The sequence below is a fragment of the Rhopalosiphum maidis genome, chromosome 4 (genome assembly GCF_003676215.2).
Source record: "Rhopalosiphum maidis isolate BTI-1 chromosome 4, ASM367621v3, whole genome shotgun sequence".
NCBI lineage: Eukaryota > Metazoa > Arthropoda > Insecta > Hemiptera > Aphididae > Rhopalosiphum > Rhopalosiphum maidis.
Window position 1 is genome coordinate 55,949,227 of NC_040880.1, and position 18,731 is coordinate 55,967,957.

Below are 18,731 nucleotides of genomic sequence, written 5' to 3' on the forward strand. Positions count from 1 at the left end.
TGTTTCCTACATTAGAAATTCAAGAGTTTTGTGTGTTTATTAAGATTCAATTCCATGAATTACAAGGAATACTATGGACTACGTCAAAAAATATAAAAATTAATGGGAATATTAAGTGCTTCATCTAAAAATTCAATGATTTTTTGTGTGATAAGTTCTAAATTCCAAATTTTCAATTTTAACTGATTGAAAACCAAGAAATTCAAGAGTTTTTGGGTTTAATTAGAATTCATTCCAAAGCTTTTTAAGGAATACAATATGCTTCGTCAAAAAATTCGATATTTCTTGGGATTTTTATGTTATTCGTCAATTGTTATCAAAGTCTTTAAAGTGTTACATCCAGAAAATTCAGGACTTTTTGGTGAATTATTTAATATTCCATTATTTTCAAAGATCACTGAGTGTTTTATCGTGGAATTCAAAAAACATTTTGAATTTCAGTTTTTAGACCCTGATTCTCTAGGAATTCATGGTGTTTCATTAATATATTCTTTTACTATTATGGTATTTTAATGAAATATTGTTTCCTACATTATGAAATTCAAGAGTTTGTGTGTTATTAAGATTAAATTCCATGAATTACAAGGAATACTATGGACTACGTCAATAAATATAAAAATTAATGGGAATATTAAGTGCTTCATCTAAAAATTCAATGATTTTTTTAGATGAATAAGTTCTAAATTCCAAAATTTTCAATTTTAACTGATTGTAAAACCAAGAAATTCAAGAGTTTTGGGTTTAATTAGAATTCATTCCAAAGCTTTTTAAGGAATACAATGCTTCGTCAAAAAATTCGATATTTCTTGGGATTTTTAAGTTATTCGTCAATTGTTATCAAAATCTTTAAAGTGTTACATCCAGAAAATTCAGGACTTTTTGGTGAATTATTTAATATTCCATTATTTTCAAAGATTACTGATTGTTTTATCGTGGAATTCAAAAAACATTTTGAATTTCAGTTTTTAGACCCTGATTCTCTAGGAATTCATGGTGTTTCATTAATATATTCTTTTACTATTATGGTATTTTAATGAAATATTGTTTCCTACATTATGAAATTCAAGAGTTTGTGTGTTTATTAAGATTAAATTCCATGAATTACAAGGAATACTATGGACTACGTCAATAAATATAAAATTTAATGGGAATTTAAGTGCTTCATCTAAAAATCAATGATTTTTTTAGATGAATAAGTTCTAAATTCCAAAATTTTCAATTTTAACTGATTGTAAAACCAAGAAATTCAAGAGTTTTTGGGATTAATTAGAAAACAATCCATGGTTTTTAAAGGAATACGATTAGTTACGTTAGAAAATTCAAGATTTCTTGGGATTTTTAAGTTATTCGTCAATTGTTATCTATGCCTTTAAAGTGTTACATCCAGAAAATACAGTACTTTTTGGTGAATTAGTTTAATATTCCATTATTTTCAATGATTACTGAGTGTTTTATCGTGGCATTCAAAAACCATTTTGAATTTCAGTTTTTAGACCCTGATTCTTCAGGAATTCATGGTGTTTCATTAATATGTTCTTTTACTACTATGGTATTTTATGAAATATTGTTTCCTACATTAAGAAATTCAAGAGTTTGTGTGTTTTTAAGATTAAAGTCCATGTATTACAAGAATACTATGGACTACGTCAATAAATATAAAATTTAATGGGAATATTAAGTGCTTCATCTAGAAATTCAATGAATTTTTACATGAAAAAGTTGTAAATTCCCAAATTTTCAATTTTAACTGATTTTAAAACCAAGACATTCAAGAGTTTTTGGGATTAATTAGAAAACATTCGATGGTTTTTAAAGCAATACGATGAGCTACGTTAGAAAATTCAAGATTTCTTGGGATTTTTAAGTTATTCCTCAAATATTCCCATAGAATATAGAGTTCTTTATCAAGAAATTCAATAATTCTTTTGTGTGTATAAGTTCTAAATTCCTAAATTTTCAAATTTTAACTGATTTTAAAACCAAGAAATTCAAGAGTTTTTGGGTTTAATTAGAATTCATTCCAAAGCTTTTTACGGAATACAATATGCTTCGTAAAAATTCGATATTTCTTGGGATTTTTATGTTATTCGTCAATTGTTATCAAAGTCTTTAAAGTGTTACATCCAGAAAATTCAGGACTTTTTGTGTGAAATTATTTAATATTCCATTATTTTCAAAGATCACTGATTGTTTTATCGTGGAATTCAAAAAACATTTTGAATTTCAGTTTTTAGACCCTGATTCTCTAGGAATTCATGGTGTTTCATTAATATATTCTTTTACTATTATGGTATTTTAATGAAATATTGTTTCCTACATTATGAAATTCAAGAGTTTGTGTGTTTATTAAGATTAAATTCCATGAATTACAAGGAATACTATGGACTACGTCAATAAATATAAAATTTAATGGGAATATTAAGTGCTTCATCTAGAAATTCAATGAATTTTTAGATGAATAAGTTCTAAATTCCAAAATTTTCAATTTTAACTGATTGTAAAACCAAGAAATTCAAGAGTTTTTGGGTTTAATTAGAATTCATTCCAAAGCTTTTTAAGGAATACAATATGCTTCGTCAAAAAATTCGATATTTCTTGGGATTTTTATGTTTTCGTCAATTGTTATCAAAGTCTTTAAAGTGTTACATCCAGAAAATTCAGGACTTTTTGGTGAAATTATTTAATATTCCATTATTTTCAAAGATTACTGATTGTTTTATCGTGGAATTCAAAAACATTTTGAATTTCAGTTTTTAGACCCTGATTCTCTAGGAATTCATGGTGTTTCATTAATATATTCTTTTACTATTATGGTATTTTAATGAAATATTGTTTCCTACATTATGAAATTCAAGAGTTTGTGTGTTTATTAAGATTAAATTCCATGAATTACAAGGAATACTATGGACTACGTCAATAAATATAAAAATTAATGGGAATATTAAGTGCTTCATCTAAAAATTCAATGATTTTTTTAGATGAATAAGATCTAATTCCAAAATTTTCACTTTAACTGATTTTAAAACCAAGACATTCAAGAGTTTTTGGGATTAATTAGAAAACAATCCATGGAATATTAAGTGCTTCATCTAGAAATTCATGAATTTTTACATGAAAAAGTTGTAAATTCCCAAATTTATTCAATTTTAACTGATTTTAAAACCAAGACATTCAAGAGTTTTTGGGATAATTAAAAAAACAATCCATGGTTGTTAAAGGAATACGATGAGCTACGTTCGAAAATTAAAGATTTCTTGGGATTTTTAAGTATTCGTCAATTGTTATCTAAGCCTTTAAAGTGTTACATCCAGAAAATCAGTACTTTTTGGGTGCATTAGTTAATATTCCATTATTTTCAATGATTACTGAGTGTTTAACGTGGCATTCAAAAACCATTTTGAATTTCAGTTTTTAGACCCTGATTCTCTAGGAATTCATGGTGTTTCATTAATATATTCTTTACTATTATGGTATTTAATGAAATATTGTTTCCTACATTAAGAAATTCAAGAGTTGTGTGTTTATTAAGATTCAATTCCATGAATTACAAGGAAATACTATGGACTACGTCAATAAATATAAAAATAATGGGAATATTAAGTGCTTCATCTAAAAATTCAATGATTTTTTTAGATGAATAAGTTCTAAATTCCAAAATTTTCAATTTTAACTGATGTAAACCAAGAATTCAAGAGTTTTGGGATTAATTAGAATTCATCCTTCCAAAGCTTTTTAAGGAATACAATATGCTTCTTCAAAAATTCGATATTTCTTGGGCATTTTTAAGTAATTGCTTCAATTGTTATCAAAATCTTTAAAGTGTTCATCATCCAGAAAATTCAGGACTTTTTGGTGAATTATTTAATATTCATCTATTTTCAAAGATCAACTGAGTGTTTTTATCGTGGAATTCAAGAAACATTTTGAATTTCAGTTTTAGACCCTGATTCTCTAGGAATTCATGGTGTTTCATTATATGTTCTTTTACTACTATGGTATTTTAATGAAATATTGTTTCCTACATTAAGAAATTCAAGAGTTTGTGTGTTTTTTAAGATTAAAGTCCATGTATTACAAGAATACTATGGACTACGTCAATAAATATAAAATTTAATGGGAATATTAAGTGCTTCATCTAAAAATTCAATGATATATTTACATGAAAAAGTTGTAAATTCCCAAAATTTTCAATTTAACTGATTTTAAAACCTAAGACATTCAAGAGTTTTTGGGATTAATTAGAAAACCATTCGATGGTTTTTTAAAGTAATACGATGAGCTACGTTAGAAAATTCAAGATTTCTTGGGATTTTTAAGTTATTCCTCAAATATTCCCATAGAATATAGAGTTCTTTATCAAGAAATTCAATAATTCTTTTGTGTGTATAAGTTCTAAATTCCTAAATTTTCAAATTTTAACTGATTTTAAAACCAAGAAATTCAAGAGTTTTGTGGTTTAATTAGAATTCATTCCAAAGCTTTTTACGGAATACAATATGCCTTCGTAAAAAATTCGATATTTCTTGGGATTTTTATGTTATTCGTCAATTGTTATCAAAGTCTTTAAAGTGTTACATCCAGAAAATTCAGGACTTTTTGGTGAATTAGTTTAATATTCCATTATTTTCAATGATTACTGAGTGTTTTATCGTGGAATTCAAAAACCATTTTGAATTTCAGTTTTTAGACCCTGATTCTCAGGAATTCATGGTGTTTCATTAATATATTCTTTTACTATTATGGTATTTTAATGAAATATTGTTTCCTACATTATGAAATTCAAGAGTTTGTGTGTTTATTAAGATTAAATTCCATGAATTACAAGGAATACTATGGACTACGTCAATAAATATAAAATTTAATGGGAATATTAAGTGCTTCATCTAGAAATTCAATGATTTTTTAGATGAATAAGATCTAAATTCCAAAATTTTCAATTTTAACTGATTTTAAAACCAAGACATTCAAGAGTTTTGGGATTAATTAGAAAACAATCCATGAATATTAAGTGCTTCATCTAGAAAATTCAATGAAATTTTACATGAAAAAGTTCTAAATTCCAAAATTTTCAATTTTAACTGATTGTAAAAACCAAGAAATTCAAGAGTTTTTGGGATTAATTAGAAAACAATCCATGGTTTTTAAAGGAATACGATTAGTTACGTTAGAAAATTCAAGATTTCTTGGGATTTTTAAGTTATTCGTCATTGTTATCTATGACTTTAAAGTGTTACATCCAGAAAATACAGTACTTTTTGGTGAATTAGTTTAATATTCCATTATTTTCAATGATTACTGAGTGTTTTATCGTGGCATTCAAAAACCATTTTGAATTTCAGTTTTTAGACCCTGATTCTCTAGGAATTCATGGTGTTTCATTAATATATTCTTTTACTACTATGGTATTTTAATGAAATATTGTTTCCTACATTATGAAATTCAAGAGTTTGTGTGTTTATTAAGATTCAATTCCATGAATTACAAGGAATACTATGGACTACGTCAATAAATATAAAAATTAATGGGAATATTAAGTGCTTCATCTAAAAATTCAATGATTTTTTGTAGTGAATAAGTTCTAAATTCCAAAATTTTCAATTTTAACTGATTGTAAAACCAAGAAATTCAAGAGTTTTGGGTTTAATTAGAATTCATTCCAAAGCTTTTTAAGGAATACAATATGCTTCGTCAAAAAATTCGATATTTCTTGGGATTTTTATGTTATTCTTCAATTGTTATCAAAGTCTTTAAAGTGTTTCATCCAGAAAATTCAGGACTTTTTGGTGAATTAGTTTAATATTCCATTATTTTCAAATGATTACTGAGTGTTTTATCGTGGCATTCAAAAACATTTTGAATTTCAGTTTTTAGACCCTGATTCTCTAGGAATTCATGGTGTTTCATTAATATATTCTTTTACTATTATGGTATTTTAATGAAATATTGTTTCCTACATTATGAAATTCAAGAGTTGTGTGTTTATTAAGATTAAATTCCATGAATTACAAGGAATACTATGGACTACGTCAATAAATATAAAATTTAATGGGAATATTAAGTGCTTCATCTAAAATTCAATGATTTTTTTAGATGAATAAGTTCTAAATTCCAAAATTTTCAATTTTAACTGATTTAAAACCAAGACATTCAAGAGTTTTTGGGATTAATTAGAAAACAATCCATGGTTTTTAAAGGAATACGATTAGCTACGTTAGAAAATTCAAGATTTCTTGGATTTTAAGTTATTCGTCAATTGTTATCTATGCCTTTAAAGTGTTACATCCAGAAAATACAGTACTTTTTGGTGAATTAGTTTAATATTCCATTATTTTCAATGATTACTGAGTGTTTTATCGTGGCATTCAAAAACCATTTGAATTCAGTTTTTAGACCCTGATTCTTCAGGAATTCATGGTGTTTCATTAATATGTTCTTTTACTACTATGGTATTTTATTGAAATATTGTTTCCTACATTAAGAAATTCAAGAGTTTGTGTGTTTTTTTAAGATTAAAGTCCATGTATTACGAAGAATACTATGGACTACGTCAATAAATATAAAATTTAATGGGAATATTAAGTGCTTCATCTAGAAATTCAATGAATTTTTACATGAAAAGTTGTAAATTCCCAAATTTTCAATTTAACTGATTTTAAAACCAAGACATTCAAGAGTTTTTGGGATTAATTAGAAAACATTCGATGGTTTTTAAAGCAATACGATGAGCTACGTTAGAAAATTCAAGATTTCTTGGGATTTTTAAGTTATTCCTCAAATATTCCCATAGAATATAGAGTTCTTTATCAAGAAATTCAATAATTCTTTTGTGTGTATAAGTTCTAAATTCCTAAATTTTCAAATTTTAACTGATTTTAAAACCAAGAAATTCAAGAGTTTTTGGGTTTAATTAGAATTCATTCCAAAGCTTTTTACGGAATACAATATGCTTCGTAAAAAATTCGATATTTCTTGGGATTTTTATGTTATTCGTCAATTGTTATCAAAGTCTTTAAAGTGTTACATCCAGAAAATTCAGGACTTTTTGGTGAAATTATTTAATATTCCATTATTTTCAAAGATCACTGATTGTTTTATCGTGGAATTCAAAAACATTTTGAATTTCAGTTTTTAGACCCTGATTCTCTAGGAATTCATGGTGTTTCATTATATATTCTTTTACTATTATGGTATTTTAATGAAATATTGTTTCCTACATTATGAAATTCAAGAGTTTGTGTGTTTATTAAGATTAAATTCCATGAATTACAAGGAATACTATGGACTACGCCAATAAATATAAAATTTAATGGGAATATTAAATGCTTCATCTAGAAATTCAATGAATTTTTAGATGAATAAGATCTAAATTCCAAAATTTTCAACTTTAACTGATTGTAAAACCAAGAAATTCAAGAGTTTTTGGGTTTAATTAGAATTCATTCCAAAGCTTTTTAAGGAATACAATATGCTTCGTCAAAAAATTCGATATTTCTTGGGATTTTTATGTTTTTCGTCATTTGTTATCAAAGTCTTTAAAGTGTTACATCCAGAAAATTCAGGACTTTTTGGTGAAATTATTTAATATTCCATTATTTTCAAAGATTACTGATTGTTTTATCGTGGAATTCAAAAAACATTTGAATTTCAGTTTTTAGACCCTGATTCTCTAGAATTCATGGTGTTTCATTAATATATTCATTTACTATTATGGTATTTTAATGAAATATTGTTTCCTACATTATGAAATTCAAGAGTTTGTGTGTTTATTAAGATTCAATTCCATGAATTACAAGGAATACTATGGACTACGTCAATAAATATAAAAATTAATGGGAATATTAAGTGCTTCATCTAAAAATTCAATGATTTTTTTAGATGAATAAGATCTAAATTCCAAAATTTTCAATTTTAACTGATTTTAAAACCAAGACATTCAAGAGTTTTTGGGATTAATTAGAAAACAATCCATGGAATATTAAGTGCTTCATCTAGAAATTCAATGAATTTTTACATGAAAAAGTTGTAAATTCCCAAATTTTTCAATTTTAACTGATTTTAAAACCAAGACATTCAAGAGTTTTTGGGATTAATTAAAAAACAATCCATGGTTTTTAAAGGAATACGATGAGCTACTGTTCGAAAATTAAAGATTTCTTGAGGATTTTTAAGTTATTCGTCAATTGTTATCTAAGCCTTTAAAGTGTTACATCCAGAAAATTCAGTACTTTTTGGTGCATTAGTTTAATATTCCATTATTTTCAATGATTACTGAGTGTTTTAACGTGGCATTCAAAAACCATTTTGAATTTCAGTTTTTAGACCCTGATTCTCTAGGAATTCATGGTGTTTCATTAATATATTCTTTTACTATTATGGTATTTTAATGAAATATTGTTTCCTACATTAAGAAATTCAAGAGTTTGTGTGTTTATTAAGATTCAATTCCATGAATTACAAGGAATACTATGGACTACGTCAATAATATAAAAATAATGGGAATATTAAGTGCTTCATCTAAAAATTCAATGATTTTTTTAGATGAATAAGTTCTAAATTCCAAAATTTTCAATTTTAACTGAATTGTAAAACCAAGAAATTCAAGAGTTTTTGGGATTAATTAGAATTCATTCCAAAGCTTTTTAAGGAATACAATATGCTTCGTCAAAAAATTCGATATTTCTTGGGATTTTTAAGTAATTCTTCAATTGTTATCAAAATCTTTAAAGTGTTTCATCCAGAAAATTCAGGACTTTTTGGTGAAATTATTTAATATTCCATTATTTTCAAAGATCACTGATTGTTTTATCGTGGAATTCAAGAAACATTTTGAATTTCAGTTTTTAGACCCTGATTCTCTAGGAATTCATGGTGTTTCATTTATATGTCTTTTACTACTATGGTATTTTAATGAAATATTGTTTCCTACATTAAGAAATTCAAGAGTTGTGTGTTTTTTAAGATTAAAGTCCATGTATTACAAAGAATACTATGGACTACGTCAATAAATATAAAATTTAATGGGAATATTAAGTGCTTCATCTAAAAAGTCAATGATATTTAACATGAAAAAGTTCGTAAATTCCCAAATTTTTCAATTTTAACTGATTTTAACCTAAGACATGCAAGAGTTTTGGGATTAATTAGAAAACATTCGATGTGTTTTAAAGTAATACGATGAGCTACGTTAGAAAATTCAAGATTTCTGGATTTTTCAGTTATCCTCAAATATTCCCATAGAATATAGAGTTCTTTATCAAGAATTCAATAATTCTTTTGTGTGTATAAGTCTAAATTCCTAAAATTTCAAATTTTAACTGATTTTAAAACCAAGAAATTCAAGAGTTTTGGTTAATTAGAATTCATTATCCAAAGCTTTTTACGGAATACAATATGCTTCGTAAAAAATTCGATATTTCTTGGGATATTTTTAGGTTATTCGTCAATTGTTATCAAAGTCTTTAAAGTGTTACATCCACGAAAATTCAAGTACTTTTTGGTGAAATTAGTTTAATATTCCATTATTTTCAATGATTACTGATGTTTTATCGTGGAATTCAAAAACCATTTTGAATTTCAGTTTTTAGACCCTGATTCTCAGGAATTCATGGTGTTTCATTAATATATTCTTTTACTATTATGGTATTTTAATGAAATATTGTTTCCTACATTATGAAATTCAAGAGTTTGTGTGTTTATTAAGATTAAATTCCATGAATTACAAGGAATACTATGGACTACGTCAATAAATATAAAATTTAATGGGAATATTAAGTGCTTCATCTAGAAATTCAATGATTTTTTAGATGAATAAGATCTAAATTCCAAAATTTTCAATTTTAACTGATTTTAAAACCAAGACATTCAAGAGTTTTGGGATTAATTAGAAAACAATCCATGGAATATTAAGTGCTTCATCTAGAAATTCAATGAAATTTTACATGAAAAAGTTCTAAATTCCAAAATTTTCAATTTTAACTGATTGTAAAACCAAGAAATTCAAGAGTTTTGGGATTAATTAGAAAACAATCCATGGTTTTAAAGGAATACGATTAGTTACGTTAGAAAATTCAAGATTTCTTGGGATTTTTAAGTTATTCGTCAATTGTTATCTAAGACTTTAAAGTGTTACATCCAGAAAATTCAGTACTTTTTGGTGAATTAGTTTAATATTCCATTATTTTCAATGATTACTGAGTGTTTTATCGTGGCATTCAAAAACCATTTTGAATTTCAGTTTTTAGACCCTGATTCTCTAGGAATTCATGGTGTTTCATTAATATATTCTTTTACTATTATGGTATTTTAATGAAATATTGTTTCCTACATTATGAAATTCAAGAGTTTGTGTGTTTATTAAGATTCAATTCCATGAATTACAAGGAATACTATGGACTACGTCAAAAAATATAAAAATTAATGGGAATATTAAGTGCTTCATCTAAAATTCAATGATTTTTTGTGTGAATAAGTTCTAAATTCCAAAATTTTCAATTTTAACTGATTGTAAAACCAAGAAATTCAAGAGTTTTTGGGTTTAATTAGAATTCATTCCAAAGCTTTTTAAGGAATACAATATGCTTCGTCAAAAAATTCGATATTTCTTGGGATTTTTAAGTTATTCGTCAATTGTTATCAAAGTCTTTAAAGTGTTACATCCAGAAAATTCAGACTTTTTGGTGAATTAGTTTAATATTCCATTATTTTCAATGATTACTGAGTGTTTTATCGTGGCATTCAAAAACCATTTTGAATTTCAGTTTTTAGACCCTGATTCTCTAGGAATTCATGGTGTTTCATTAATATATTCTTTTACTATTATGGTATTTTAATGAAATATTGTTTCCTACATTATGAAATTCAAGAGTTTGTGTGTTTATTAAGATTAAATTCCATGAATTACAAGGAATACTATGGACTACGTCAATAAATATAAAATTTAATGGGAATATTAAGTGCTTCATCTAGAAATTCAATGAATTTTTACATGAAAAGTTGTAAATTCCCAAAATTTTCAATTTTAACTGATTTTAAAACCAAGACATTCAAGAGTTTTTGGGATTAATTAAAAAACAATGGTTTTTAAAGCAATACGATGAGCTACGTTAGAAAATTCAAGATTTCTTGGGATTTTTAATTATTCGATTAGAGCTAAAGTTAAAGTGTTATTCAAGATTTTTTTGGTGAATTCTTGCTTTTTCGGAATACAATATGCTTCGTAAAAATTCGATTTTCTGGGATTTTATGTTATTCGTCAATTGTTATCAAAGTCTTTAAAGTGTTACATCCAGAAAATTCAGGACTTTTTGGTGAATTATTTAATATTCCATTATTTTCAAAGATCACTGATGTTTTATCGTGGAATTCAAAAAACATTTTGAATTTCAGTTTTTAGACCCTGATTCTCTAGGAATTCATGGTGTTTCATTAATATATTCTTTTACTATTATGGTATTTTAATGAAATATTGTTTCCTACATTATGAAATTCAAGAGTTTGTGTGTTTATTAAGATTAAATTCCATGAATTACAAGGAATACTATGGACTACGTCAATAAATATAAAATTAATGGGAATATTAAGTGCTTCATCTAGAAATTCAATGATTTTTTGATGAATAAGTTCTAAATTCCAAAATTTTCAATTTTAACTGATTGTAAAACCAAGAAATTCAAGAGTTTTTGGGTTTAATTAGAATTCATTCCAAAGCTTTTTAAGGAATACAATATGCTTCGTCAAAAATTCGATATTTCTTGGGATTTTTAAGTTTTCGTCAATTGTTATCAAAGTCTTTAAAGTGTTACATCCAGAAAATTCAGGACTTTTTGGTGAAATTATTTAATATTCCATTATTTTCAAAGATTACTGATTGTTTTATCGTGGAATTCAAAAAACATTTTGAATTTCAGTTTTTAGACCCTGATTCTCTAGGAATTCATGGTGTTTCATTAATATATTCTTTTACTATTATGGTATTTTAATGAAATATTGTTTCCTACATTATGAAATTCAAGAGTTTGTGTGTTTATTAAGATTAAATTCCATGAATTACAAGGAATACTATGGACTACGTCAATAAATATAAAAATTAATGGGAATATTAAGTGCTTCATCTAAAAATTCAATGAATTTTTTAGATGAATAAGATCTAAATTCCAAAATTTTCAATTTTAACTGATTTTAAAACCAAGACATTCAAGAGTTTTTGGGATTAATTAGAAAAACAATCCATGGAATATTAAGTGCTTATCTAGAAATTCAATGAATTTTTACATGAAAAAGTTGTAAATTCCCAAATTTTTCAATTTTAACTGATTTTAAAACCAAGACATTCAAGAGTTTTGGGGATTAATTAAAAAACATCCATGGTTTTTAAAGGAATACGATGAGCTATGTCGAAAATAAAGATTTCTTGGGATTTTTAAGTTATTCGTCAATTGTTATCTAAGCCTTTAAAGTGTTACATCCAGAAAATTCAGTACTTTTGGTGCATTAGTTTAATATTCCATTATTTTCAATGATTACTGAGTGTTTTAACGTGGCATTCAAAAACCATTTTGAATTTCAGTTTTTAGACCCTGATTCTCTAGGAATTCATGGTGTTTCATTAATATATTCTTTTACTATTATGGTATTTTAATGAAATATTGTTTCCTACATTAAGAAATTCAAGAGTTTGTGTGTTTATTAAGATTCAATTCCATGAATTACAAGGAATACTATGGACTACGTCAATAAATATAAAAATAATGGGAATATTAAGTGCTTCATCTAAAAATTCAATGATTTTTTTAGATGAATAAGTTCTAAATTCCAAAATTTTCAATTTTAACTGATTGTAAAACCAAGAAATTCAAGAGTTTTTGGGATTAATTAGAATTCATTCCAAAGCTTTTTAAGGAATACAATATGCTTCGTCAAAAAATTCGATATTTCTTGGGATTTTTAAGTTAATTCGTCAATTGTTATCAAAATCTTTAAAGTGTTTCATCCAGAAAATTCAGGACTTTTTGGTGAAATTATTTAATATTCCATTATTTTCAAAGATCACTGATTGTTTTATCGTGGAATTCAAAAAACATTTTGAATTTCAGTTTTTAGACCCTGATTCTCTAGGAATTCATGGTGTTTCATTAATATGTTCTTTTACTACTATGGTATTTTAATGAAATATTGTTTCCTACATTAAGAAATTCAAGAGTTTGTGTGTTTTTTTAAGATTAAAGTCCATGTATTACAAGAATACTATGGACTACGTCAATAAATATAAAATTTAATGGGAATATTAAGTGCTTCATCTAAAAATTCAATGATATTTTACATGAAAAAGTTGTAAATTCCAAATTTTTCAATTTTAACTGATTTTAAAACCAAGACATTCAAGAGTTTTTGGGATTAATTAGAAAACATTCGATGGTTTTTAAAGTAATACGATGAGCTACGTTAGAAATTCAAGATTTCTTGGGATTTTTAAGTTATTCCTCAAATATTCCCATAGAATATAGAGTTCTTTATCAAGAAATTCAATAATTCTTTTGTGTGTATAAGTTCTAAATTCCAAATTTTCAAATTTTAACTGATTTTAAAACCAAGAAATTCAAGAGTTTTGGGTTTAATTAGAATTCATTCCAAGCTTTTTACGGAATACAATATGCTTCGTAAAAAATTCGATATTTCTTGGGATTTTTATGTTATTCGTCAATTGTTATCAAAGTCTTTAAAGTGTTACATCCAGAAAATTCAGTACTTTTTGGTGAATTATTAATATTCCATTATTTTCAATGATTACTGAGTGTTTTATCGTGGCATTCAAAAACCTTTTGAATTTCAGTTTTTAGACCCTGATTCTCAGGAATTCATGGTGTTTCATTAATATATTCTTTTACTATTATGGTATTTTAATGAAATATTGTTTCCTACATTATGAAATTCAAGAGTTTGTGTGTTTATTAAGATTAAATCCATGAATTAAGGAATACTATGGACTACGCCAATAAATATAAAATTTAATGGGAATATTAAGTGCTTCATCTAGAAATTCAATGATTTTTTAGATGAATAAGATCTAAATTCCAAAATTTTCAATTTTAACTGATTTAAAACCAAGACATTCAAGAGTTTTGGGATTAATTAGAAAACAATCCATGGAATATTAAGTGCTTCATCTAGAAATTCAATGAAATTTTACATGAAAAAGTTCTAAATTCCAAAATTTTCAATTTAACTGATTGTAAAACCAAGAAATTCAAGAGTTAAGAGTTTTTGGGATTAATTAGAAAACAATCCATGGTTTTAAAGGAATACGATTAGTTACGTTAGAAAATTCAAGATTTCTTGGGATTTTTAAGTTATTCGTCAATTGTTATCTAAGACTTTAAAGTGTTACATCCAGAAAATTCAGTACTTTTGGTGAATTAGTTAATATTCCATTATTTTCAATGATTACTGAGTGTTTTATCGTGGCATTCAAAAACCATTTTGAATTTCAGTTTTTAGACCCTGATTCTTCAGGAATTCATGGTGTTCATTAATATGTCTTTTACTACTATGGTATTTTATTGAAATATTGTTTCCTACATTATGAAATTCAAGAGTTTGTGGTTTATTAAGATTCAATTCCATGATTACAAGGAATACTATGGACTACGTCAAAAAATATAAAAATTAATGGGAATATTAAGTCTTCATCTAAAATTCAATGATTTCTTTGTGTGTATAAGTTCTAAATTCCAAAATTTTCAATTTTAACTGATTTGAAAACCAAGAAATTCAAGAGTTTTTGGGTTTAATTAGAATTCATTCCAAAGCTTTTTAAGGAATACAATATGCTTCGTCAAAAAATTCGATATTTCTTGGGATTTTTATGTTATTCGTCAATTGTTATCAAAGTCTTTAAAGTGTTACATCCAGAAAATTCAGTACTTTTTGGTGAATTAGTTTAATATTCCATTATTTTCAATGATTACTGAGTGTTTTATCGTGGCATTCAAAAACCATTTTGAATTTCAGTTTTTAGACCCTGATTCTCTAGGAATTCATGGTGTTTCATTAATATATTCTTTTACTATTATGGTATTTTAATGAAATATTGTTTCCTACATTATGAAATTCAAGAGTTTGTTGTTTATTAAGATTAAATTCCATGAATTACAAGGAATACTATGGACTACGTCAATAAATATAAAATTTAATGGGAATATTAAGTGCTTCATCTAGAAATTCAATGAATTTTTACATGAAAAAGTTGTAAATTCCCAAATTTTTCAATTTTAACTGATTTTAAAACCAAGACATTCAAGAGTTTTGGGATTATTTAAAAAACAATCCATGGTTTTTAAGGAATACGATGAGCTACGTTCGAAAATTCAAGATTTCTTGGGATTTTTAAGTTATTCGTCAATTGTTATCTAAGCCTTTAAAGTGTTACATCAGAGAAAATCAGTACTTTTTGGTGATTTTGCATTAGTTTAATATTCCATTATTTCAATGATTACTGAGGTTTTAACGTGGCATTCAAAAACCATTTTGAATTTCAGTTTTTAGACCCTGATTCTCTAGGAATTCATGGGTTTCATTAATATATTCTTTTACTATTATGGTATTTTATGAAATATTGTTTCCTACATTAAGAAATTCAAGAGTTTGTGTGTTATTAAGATTCAATTCCATGAATTACAAGGAATACTATGGACTACGTCAAAAATATAAAAATTAATGGGAATATTAAGTGCTTCATCTAAAAATTCAATGATTTTTTGTGTGAATAAGTTCTAAATTCCAAAATTTTCAATTTTAACTGATTGTAAAACCAAGAAATTCAAGAGTTTTTGGGTTTAATTAGAATTCATTCCAAAGCTTTTAAAGGAATACAATATGCTTCGTTAAAAAATTCGATATTTCTTTGGATTTTTTATGTTTTTCGTCAATTGTTATCAAAGTCTTTAAAGTGTTACATCCAGAAAATTCAGGACTTTTGGGTGAATTATTTAATATTCCATTATTTTCAAAGATTACTGATGTTTTATCGTGGAATTCAAAAAACATTTTGAATTTCAGTTTTTAGACCTGATTCTCTAGGAATTCATGGTGTTTCATTAATATATTCTTTTACTATTATGGTATTTTAATGAAATATGTTTCCTACATTATGAAATTCAAGAGTTTGTGTGTTTATTAAGATTAAAGTCCATGAATTACAAGGAATACTATGGACTACGTCAATAAATATAAAATTTAATGGGAATATTAAGTGCTTCATCTAAAAATTCAATGATTTTTTAGATGAATAAGATTAAAATTCCAAAATTTTCAATTTTAACTGATTTTAAACCAAGACATTCAAGAGTTTTGGGATTAATTAGAAAAACAATCCATGGAATATTAAGTGCTTCATCTAGAAATTCAATGAATTTTTACATGAAAAAGTTTGTAAATTCCCAAATTTTTCAATTTTAACTGAGTTTAAACCAAGAATTCAGAGTTTTTGGGATTAATTAAAAAACAATCCATGGTTTTTTTAAAGGAATACGATTGAGCTATTTCGAAATGAATTAAGATTCTTCTTGGGATTTTAAGTTATTCGTCAATTGTTATCTAAGCTTTAAAGTGTTACATCCAGAAAATTCAGGACTTTTTGTTGTTGCATTTAGTTAATATTCCATTATTTTCAAAGATTACTGATTGTTTTATCGTGGAATTCAAAAAACATTTTGAATTTCAGTTTTAGACCCTGATTCTCTAGGAATTCATGGTGTTTCATTAATATATTCTTTTACTATTATGGTATTTTAATGAAATATTGTTTCCTACATTAAGAAATTCAAGAGTTTGTGTGTTTATTAAGATTCAATTCCATGAATTACAAGGAATATATGGACTACGTCAATAAATATAAAAATTAATGGGAATATTAAGTGCTTCATCTAAAAATTCAATGTTTTTTTAGATGAATAAGTTCTAAATTCCAAAATTTTCAATTTTAACTGATTGTAAAACCAAGAAATTCAAGAGTTTTGGGTTTAATTAGAATTCATTCCAAAGCTTTTTAAGGAATACAATATGCTTCGTCAAAAAATTCGATATTCTTGGGATTTTAAGTATTCGTCAATGTTATCAAAATCTTTAAAGTGTTACATCCAGAAAATTCAGGACTTTTTGGTGAAATTATTTAATATTCCATTATTTTCAAAGATCACTGATTGTTTTATCGTGGAATTCAAGAAACATTTGAATTTCAGTTTTTAGACCCTGATTCTCTAGGAATTCATGGTGTTTCATTAATATATTCTTTTACTATTATGGTATTTTAATGAAATATTGTTTCCTACATTATGAAATTCAAGAGTTTGTGTGTTTATTAAGATTAAATTCCATGAATTACAAGGAATACTATGGACTACGTCAATAAATATAAAATTAATGGGAATATTAAGTGCTTCATCTAAAAATTCAATGATTTTTAGATGAATAAGTTCTAAATTCCAAAATTTTCAATTTTAACTGATTTGAAAACCAAGAAATTCAAGAGTTTTGGGATTAATTAGAAAACAATCATGGTTTTTAAAGGAATACGATAGTTACGTTAGAAAATTCAAGATTTCTTGGGATTTTTAAGTTATTCGTCAATTGTTATCTATGCCTTTAAAGTGTTACATCCAGAAAATACAGTACTTTTGGTTGAATTAGTTTAATATTCCATTATTTTCAATGATTACTGAGTGTTTTATCGTGGCATTCAAAAACCATTTTGAATTTCAGTTTTTAGACACTGATTCTTCAGGAATTCATGGTGTTTCATTAATATGTTCTTTTACTACTATGGTATTTTTGAAAATTGTTTCCTACATTAAGAAATTCAAGAGTTTGTGTGTTTTTAAGAGATTAAAGTCCATGTATTACAAGAAAATACTATGGACTACGTCAATAAATATAAAATTTAATGGGAATATTAAGTGCTTCATCTAGAAATTCAATGAATTTTTACATGAAAAAGTTGTAAATTCCAAATTTTTCAATTTTTACTGATTTAAAAACAAGACATTCAAGAGTTTTTGGGATTAATTAGAAAACATTCGATGGTTTTTAAAGCAATACGATGAGCTACGTTAGAAAATTCAAGATTTTGGGATTTTTAAGTTATTCTCAAAATTCCCATAGAATATAGAGTTCTTTATCAAGAAATTCATATTCTTTTGTGTGAATAAGTTCTAATTCCTAAATTTTCAATTTTAACTGATTTTAAAACCAAGAAATTCAAGAGTTTTTGGGTTTAATTAGAATTCATTCCAAAGCTTTTTACGGAATACAATATGCTTCGTAAAAAATTCGATATTTCTTGGGATTTTTATGTTATTCGTCAATTGTTATCAAAGTCTTTAAAGTGTTACATCCAGAAAATTCAGGACTTTTTGGTGAAATTATTAATATTCCATTATTTTCAAAGATCACTGATTGTTTATCGTGGAATTCAAAAAACATTTTGAATTTCAGTTTTAGACCCTGATTCTCTAGGAATTCATGGTGTTTCATTAATATACTTTTACTATTATGGTATTTTAATGAAATATTGTTTCCTACATTATGAAATTCAAGAGTTTGTGTGTTTATTAAGATTAAATTCCATGAATTACAAGGAATACTATGGACTACGCCAATAAATATAAAATTAATGGGAATATTAAATGCTTCATCTAGAAATTCAATGATTTTTAGATGAATAAGATCTAAATTCCAAA